Genomic DNA, 9278 nt, shown 5'->3' on the forward strand with positions numbered 1-9278 from the left:
ACAGATGATCAAAATGTGAAGGCTTCACTCCTTCTTTAAATGAGGAAAAAGAATACCCTTGGCAGGGAAGGGAGAGGCAAAGATTAAAACAGAGACTGAAGGAACACCCATTCAGAGCCTGCCCCACATGTGGCCCATACATATACAGCCACCCAATTAGACAAGATGGATGAAGCAAAGAAGTGCAGACCGACAGGAGCCGGATGTAGATCGCTCCTGAGAGACACAGCCAGAATACAGCAAATACAGAGGCGAATGCCAGCAGCAAACCACTGAACTGAGAATAGGTCCCCTATTGAAGGAATCAGAGAAAGAACTGGAAGAGCTTGAAGGGGCTCGAGACCCCAAAAGTACAACAATGCCAAGCAACCAGCGCTTCCAGGGACTAAGCCACTACCTAAAGACTATACATGGACTGACCCTGGACTCTGACCCCATAGGTAGCAATGAATATCCTAGTAAGAGCACCAGTGGAAGGGGAAGCCCTGGGTCCTGCTAAGACTGAACCCCCAGTGAACTAGTCTATGGGGGGAGGGCGGCAATGGGGGGAGGGTTGGGAGGGGAACACCCATAAGGAAGGGGAGGGGGGAGGGGGATGTTTTCCCGGAAACCGGGAAAGGGAATAACACTGGAAATGTATATAAGAAATACTCAAGTTAATAAAAAAAAATTTACTTCTAAAAAAAAAAAACAAAAAAACAAAAAAAAAAAAGAAAGAAAAGCAGTGGTGAATGTGTCTGTCTAGTGGATATCTTGTTTGATCCAGTGAGTTAATCAAATAATAAGGTGTAATCAAATCAAAAAAAATAATAATGTGTTTCAAAATTGAGTGGTGTCAGTGGAATAAAGTTTAAATGTCCTCTACAAAAGTGTAAGAAAGTGGGTATATATATATACATATATATATATGTATATATGTATATATATATAATTTATCCTAATATACATCCTGGAAACATCATACCCTATCCAATAAGTATACATAATTAATATTTGTCAATTAAAAATAAATTTTAAATTAAGATGAATTCATAAAATGTATTTGTACTGATCATATATTAAAATCTTAATGGAAACATCATGGATTAGCTACAATGTTATTTTATAGAAAATAAAAATGATAATATATTTTAAAGCTTTATATCTTAGTAGGTATATTAGTCTTAGTATTTTGCTAAGATCACAAAAGTGAAAATTCAGAGTAAAGAAAAACTGATTATACTATAATGCTCAGTTAAAAAAAACAACTTTTGCATCTTTTCTCTACAACTAGCTAACTGATGACAGAGATACTTGGTGCAGGGAAGCAATGATCCATTAATTTTATGGTAAGCATTAAGTTAAATTCCTTGTATTCATATATGAGTTATACTATAGAATATAACAATACAATTACTGAAGAAATCATTTCTAAGAATCATTTCTAAGAAAGACTTACTGCCCATCAAGTTTTGTATACTAAACAACATCACTTCGTTTATTTTAATAGTCCAGGTATAGTTCTCAAGTGAATACTTTATCTACCAGTGAAAGATTCATAGAAAAAAACTAAACCCAACACCAGGCAGAGAAGTGAAAATATCTATAGAATATAAATGTGAAGGTAAGCAAACATTTATAACATTTGTACTGACACTCAAAAAGAAACTAGCAATAAAAGTTCAGTATAAGGGTATATCCTTTTTTTTTCTTGTCTCAAGTTTATTTGTAAAATCAGTATAGAATACTGGTCATCTGCAAATAGTGTGTAGGTAGGTGTGTCACAGCAGTCCATCTGTCTTCACACTGGCAGGAGTCTTTTCTATGGGGCCTTCACAGGGGCCTGGGAACCCTTGGGAGCCTTAGCTGGAGCTTTGGCCTCTGCCTTGGTTTGAACCTTGGGCTTTGGTTGGCAGAGCCTACAACTCTTGGCCATGTAGCTTTGAATCCTCTTCCCAAGCTTGGGGTGAGCAATGAAAGCCAGACGGCTGAGTTTGCAGCTGGAGCCCTTTGGCATCTTGGGCTTAACATCATGAGGCTTCAAGAGGGCCTTGATGGCCTCTGCTCGTGCACTCACTGCCTTGGCATTGTTGGCCTGCATCTTCTTCAGGCCTTTCTTGTTGTGCTTCTTGGCAAAGCGCATGTTCCTCAGAAACTTGGGGTCGACCCCCTTAAGAGATTTGTATCTTTGTGACCGGGGTTTCTTGATGCCATTTCTGTGCCATTTGCAGGACTGGTTGTGTGTGGTGTGGTTCTTGGACTTGGCCATATCTGCACAGTAAGCTGCAGCTCCCGCAGTGCCTGGGACCGGAAGAGAAACAGGGTGTATCCTTTGTCAGGCATTCCACACTAATTTTCCTGCTCTGTCTGGAAAGTTCTTTCTCTTTCATACTGATTGATCACATATAGGCTTACCCATCAGTTATTGACCTTCAGAGCATTCATAACACCCTGTGTACTGTATGCCACTGTACTCTCTTCATGGAGAGTCACTTCATATTGCATAGAAATCTTGGATATCTTGACCCTGAATGGGTAAATAGCTAAGTGAATGGGAAAGAGAGTAGCATTTTCACTTTTTGGTATAAGCAGTCACATTTCTTTTGCAATTGGAATTGAAAATTAATATAGTGTGATTGGTATAGCATCTTCATTATCTACAAAAATAGTATCATAATTGCATGCTATTTTTAAAACATCATGCCACTGATCGTCATGCCACACAATATTTTATCACCCTTCCCTGTGACAGGGAAACAACTTTTTTTAAAGTTTTGTATATTTATTTATTCATACATTTGGAGGATTGCTAATGCACGTCAGAGAACAATATACCAAATTTTGTCTTTTCCTACCTTGGGAAGATTTGGAGATAAAAATAATGCATAAAAGGTTACTGTCTTAATTAGGGTTATTATTGCTGTGGTGAAGCACCATGACCAAAGCAACTGGGGGATGATAGGGTTTATTTGGCTTACATTTCCACATCACTATTTATGATTAAGGAAACTAAGATAGAAACCCAAACAGGGCAGGAACCTGGAAGGAGGAGCTGTTGCAGAAGTCGTGGAGAAGTACGATTTCCTGGCTTCTCATGAATTTTTCAGCCTGCCTCCTTATAGAACTCAGGATCCTATTGCTAGGATTCTTTCCTGGGTCTTTCCATAGATTTCTATGGAGTTTACCTTGTAGTACTAGTGTTCTACCTCATCCTAAAATACACCTCAATTCTAGTCATTATTCCCACTATTTTCTCCTCCACCATTTGATGACTTCTGTTCCCAATCCAATCTGCCCCAGTCCATCAACAAAATCTATTCTGTTTATGTTTTCTGTGGAGATTTTTGCATAGCCACCAAGACCCCCTTGTACGTAGCCTCTCTGGGTCTGTGTACTGTAAAATGATTGTATTTTACTTTATAGCTAGTATCCACTTATCACAGAGTCTTAACTTGCCATCTTGGAAGAAAGGATCAGAAGAATTAAAGGTATTAGGGACAGCACAAAAACATAGCTCATACAGTCAACTGAATAGGACTCATGGGGGATCACAGAGATTAGGGAGTCAGTGGGGATATGATCTAGTTCCTATGCATGTAAGCAGCATGGTATTCTTCTAAAACTCTTAAGAGTGGGAGCAGAGGATGCCCACGTCTATTAGGTTGCCTCCTCTAGCCTTGATGTGATGGTATGTGCCTGGTCTTACTAAACCTTTTTATGCCATGTATTGATGTCCCTGGGAGGCCTGGTGTTTTCTGAAGTGCAGAAGAGAGGTGGATCTGTGGAAGAGGGGAAGTTTGAAGGGAGAGGCTGAGGGAAAGGGGGGGATGAAGAAATTCCAACAAGGATGTAGTATATGAGAGAAGAATTTTTTTAAAGTATACTAAAGAAAAAGGACTCAAGACTACCATTCTAGGGATGATATTACCCACAGTGAGCTAGGTCATCCTCTATTAATCACTAATTAAGAAAATACCTTAAGCTGATGCTCATGTAGGAATTTTCTCAAATGATGTTTCCTCATTTCAAATAATTCTAACTTTGGTCAAATTGACATAAAACAAGTCAGCACAATAGCCATAGGTAATGAAAGATGATGGAATATGAATTAGCTGATGAATTCAAAAGAAATAAAAGCTGTGAAACTATAGTGTAGGCTAAGTAGTCACATAGTGCAATAATATTATCAAAACTTGAATAGGTAATATTACTGTGTATACTATACACCATTGAATTAATGATTTTAAAGCCTTTTTTTCTTTTTGCTGAAAGTATTCCTAATATATAAATATGAAAACAGATGATCAAAAAACTTTAGAAACATTCCCTACCTTATAAGTCTAGCACTTGGTAAATAAAGATTTGAAATGTAAAAAATAACCCAGAAGTTCCAGTTTTTGTTTTTGTCTATTATAACAGAGAATAATAGAGAAAAGAAAGTAACATTCATATATTAAAAAAATAATGAGAGGTGATGGAAGCATATGGGCCTGATGTCAGATGATAAAAATACTTGGTACCAAACAAATATCTGAGCATTTTGGCAAAAAACCTACAAAGAAAGAATATTATTCAGAAAGAGCAAGTAAAGTACAACATAGCATTCCTTACAAAAGATATGCCCTTTGCTTATTGGCTGCAGTAGTATTGTTGATTTCTTGTTAAGGACCTGCCAGTAAAAGTATCAGAACTGGCTTCCAGTCTCCAACTGTGCCTCAGAGCTAAGGCTGTCTCACCCCACTGCTTACCCAAATCTTGCATGGAGAGAGATCTGGTCTCTCAGAGAGCTGTCACTCCTATGATCACAGGCGAGACTACCACTTTTGCTCCAATAACTGGCCAAAGCGGGAGCCTCCATGAGTGCACAAGGGACAGAACCATGAAACAGCAAGACACAGAATCCCACTGGTATGCATTCAGTGCCCCAGAGCTAACCCTATGACACATCTCTCCACACCCAAATCCAACCCAGAAAGAACTGGTCTCCCAAGAGTGCTGACACACTTAAGATCACAGCTCTCTGCACCCCATTACCACCAGGAGACAGCAGGTCTCCAAGGAATGCCAACACACCTAAGATCACAGGCTCACAGGTCCACAAGAGGTACAAACTCCAGTCAGAGACAGCAAGACCAACTAACACCAGAGATAAGCAGATGGCAAGAGGCAAGCACAAGAACCTAAGCAACATAAAAAGAGGCTACTTATAATGACCAGGATCCAGTTCTCCCATCATAGCAAGTGCTGAATGACCCCAAACACCAGAAAAGCAAAATTTGGATTTAAAAATCACACCTAATAATGAAGATAGAGGAATTTAAGAAAGACATGAATAACTCCCTTAAAGAAATATAGAGCACAGGTAAAAAGGTAGAAGCCCTTAAAGATGAAATACAAAAATACATTAAACAATTATAGGAAAACACAAGAAAACAGGTAAAGGAATTGAACAAAACCATCCAGGATCTGAAAATGGAAATAAAAACAATAAAGAAATCACAAAGGGAGATAGCACTGGAGATATAAAACCTAGAAAAGAGATCAAGAGTCATAGATGCAAGCATCACCAAGAGAATACAAGAAATAGAAGAGGGAATCTAAGGTACATAGGAACATTGGTACAACAGTCAAAGAAAATGCAAAAGTCTCCTAACCCATAACATTTAGGAAATCCAGGTCATAATAAGATCAAACCTAAGGATGATAGGTATAGAAGAGATAGAAGACTTCCAACTTAAAAAGCCAGTAATATCATCAACAAAATTATAGAAGAAAACTTTTTTAACCTAAATAGAAAAGATGCCCATAAGCATACAAGAAGCCTACAGAACTCAAAATAGATTGGACCAGAAAAGAAATTCCTCTCACCACATAATAGTCAAAACACCAAATGCATAAAAGAAAGAAAGAATATTAAAAGCAGTAAGGCAGGGAGGGAGAGCTAAACCTTCAGAGAGGCAGACAAGCCTGGGAAACCAGAAGAGACTGCTCCCTGCACACACATCTCGGACGCCAGAGGAAAAAGCCAAAGACCATCTGGAACCCTGGTGCACTGAAGCTCCCAGAAGGGGCAGCACAGGTCTTCCTGGTTGCTGCCGCTGCAGAGAGCCCGTGGGCAGCACCCCACGAGCGAACTTGAGCCTCGAGACCACAGGTAAGACCAAATTTTCTGCTGCAAGAAAGCTGCCTGGTGAACTCAAGACACAGGCCCACAGGAACAGCTGAAGACCTGTAGAGAGGAAAAACTACACGCCCGAAAGCAGAACACTCTGTCCCCATAACTGACTGAAAGAGAGGAAAACAGGTCTACAGCACTCCTGACACACAGGCTTATAGGACAGTCTAGCCACTGTCAGAAATAGCAGAACAAAGTAACACTAGAGATAATCTGATGGCGAGAGGCAAGCACAGGAACCCAAGCAACAGAAACCAAGACTACATGCCATCATCGGAGCCCAATTCTCCCACCAAAACAAACATGGAATATCCAAACACCAGAAAAGCAAGATCTAGTTTCAAAATCATATTTGATCATGATGCTGGAGGACTTCAAGAAAGACATGAACACACTTAGGGAAACACAGGAAAACATTAATAAACAAGTAGAAGCCTACAGAGAGGAATCGCAAAAATCCCTGAAAGAATTCCAGGAAAACACAATCAAACAGTTGAAGGAATTAAAAATGGAAATAGAAGCAATCAAGAAAGAACACATGGAAACAACCCTGGATATAGAAAACCAAAAGAAGAGACAAGGAGCTGTAGATACAAGCTTCACCAACAGAATACAAGAGATGGAAGAGAGAATCTCAGGAGCAGAAGATTCCATAGAAATCATTGACTCAACTGTCAAAGATAATGTAAAGCGGAAAAAGCTACTGGTCCAAAACATACAGGAAATCCAGGACTCAATGAGAAGATCAAACCTAAGGATAATAGGTATAGAAGAGAGTAAACACTCCCAGCTCAAAGGACCAGTAAATATCTTCAACAAAATCATAGAAGAAAACTTCCCTGACCTAAAAAAAGAGATACCCATAGACATACAAGAAGCCTACAGAACTCCAAATAGATTGGACCAGAAAAGAAACACCTCCCGTCACATAATTGTCAAAACACCAAACGCACAAAATAAAGAAAGAATATTAAAAGCAGTAAGGGAAAAAGGTCAAGTAACACATAAAGGGAGACCTATCAGAATCACACCAGACTTCTCGCCAGAAACTATGAAGGCCAGAAGATCCTGGACTGATGTCATACAGACCCTAAGAGAACACAAATGCCAGCCCAGGTTAGTGTATCCTGCAAAACTCTCAATTAACATTGATGGAGAAACCAAGATATTCCATGACAAAACCAAATTTACACAATATCTTTCTACAAATCCAGCACTACAAAGGATAATAAATGGTAAAGCCCAACATAAGGAGGCAAGCTATACCCTAGAAGAAGCAAGAAACTAATCGTCTTGGCAACAAAACAAAGAGAATGAAAGCACACAAACATAACCTCACATCCAAATATGAAAATAACAGGAAGCAATAATCACTATTCCTTAATATCTCTCAACATCAATGGCCTCAACTCCCCAATAAAAAGACATAGATTAACAAACTGGATACGCAACGAGGACCCTGCATTCTGCTGCCTACAGGAAACACACCTCAGAGACAAAGACAGACACTACCTCAGAGTGAAAGACTGGAAAACAATTTCCAAGCAAATGGTCGGAAGAAGCAAGCTGGAGTAGCCATTCCAATATCTAATAAAATCAATTTCCAACTAAAAGTCATCAAAAAAGATAAGGAAGGACACTTCATATTCATCAAAGGAAAAATCCACCAAGATGAACTCTCAATCCTAAATATCTATGCCCCAAATACAAGGGCACCTACATACGTAAAAGAAACCTTACTAAAGCTCAAAACACACATTGCACCTCACACAATAATAGTGGGAGATTTCAACACCCCACTCTCATCAATGGACAGATCATGGAAACAGAAATTAAACAGTGATGTCGACAGACTAAGAGAAGTCATGAGCCAAATGGACTTAACGGATATTTATAGAACATTCTATCCTAAAGCAAAAGGATATACCTTCTTCTCAGCTCCTCATGGTACTTTCTCCAAAATTGACCATATAATTGGTCAAAAAACGGGCCTCAACAGGTACAGAAAGATAGAAATAATCCCATGCGTGCTATCAGACCACCACGGCCTAAAACTGGTCTTCAATAACAATAAGGGAAGAATGCCCACATATACATGGAAATTGAACAATGCTCTACTCAATGATAACCTGGTCAAGGAAGAAATAAAGAAAGAAATTAAAAACTTTTTAGAATTTAATGAAAATGAAGATACAACCTACTCAAACTTATGGGACACAATGAAAGCTGTGCTAAGAGGAAAACTCATAGCGCTGAGTGCCTGCAGAAAGAAACAGGAAAGAGCATATGTCAGCAGCTTGCCAGCACACCTAAAAGCTCTAGAACAAAAAGAGGTAAATACACCCAGGAGGAGTAGAAGGCAGGAAATAATCAAACTCAGAGCTGAAATCAACCAAGTAGAAACAAAAAGGACCATAGAAAGAGTCAACAGAACCAAAAGTTGGTTCTTTGAGAAAATCAACAAGATAGATAAACCCTTAGCCAGACTAACGAGAGGACACAGAGAGTGCGTCCAAATTAACAAAATCAGAAGTGAAAAGGGAGACATAACTACAGATTCAGAGGAAATTCAAAAAATCATCAGATCTTACTATAAAAACCTATATTCAACAAAATTTGAAAATCTTCAGGAAATGGACAATTTCCTAGACAGATACCAGGTATCGAAGTTAAATCAGGAACAGATAAACCAGTTAAACAACCCCATAACTCCTAAGGAAATAGAAGCAGTCATTAAAGGTCTCCCAACCAAAAAGAGCCCAGGTCCAGAGGGGTTTAGTGCAGAATTCTATCAAACCTTCGTAGAAGACCTAATACCAATATTATCCAAACTATTCCACAAAATTGAAACAGATGGAGCCCTACCGAATTCCTTCTAGGAAGCCACAATTACTCTTATACATAAACCACACAAAGACACAACAAAGAAAGAGAACTTCAGACCAATTTCCCTTGTGAATATCGACGCAAAAATACTCAATAAAATTCTGGCAAACCGAATTCAAGAGCACATCAAAACAATCATCCACCATGATCAAGTAGGCTTCATCCCAGGCATGCAGGGATGGTTTAATATATGGAAAACCATCAACGTGATCCATTATATAAACAAACTGAAAGAACA

The 9278-nt window shown here is 38.9% G+C and overlaps 1 pseudogene; it reads right to left on the reverse strand.

Annotated features, from left to right (window-relative positions):
• Positions 1 to 1801: 1801 nt before the first annotated feature.
• Positions 1802 to 2269, reverse strand: LOC134484088 (large ribosomal subunit protein eL29-like; annotated as a pseudogene).
• Between the last annotated feature and the right edge of the window lie 7009 nt (positions 2270 to 9278).

This window comes from Rattus norvegicus, chromosome X (genome assembly GCF_021556685.1).
Source record: "Rattus norvegicus strain SHRSP/BbbUtx chromosome X, alternate assembly SHRSP_T2T, whole genome shotgun sequence".
In the NCBI taxonomy this organism is placed as follows: Eukaryota; Metazoa; Chordata; class Mammalia; order Rodentia; family Muridae; genus Rattus; species Rattus norvegicus.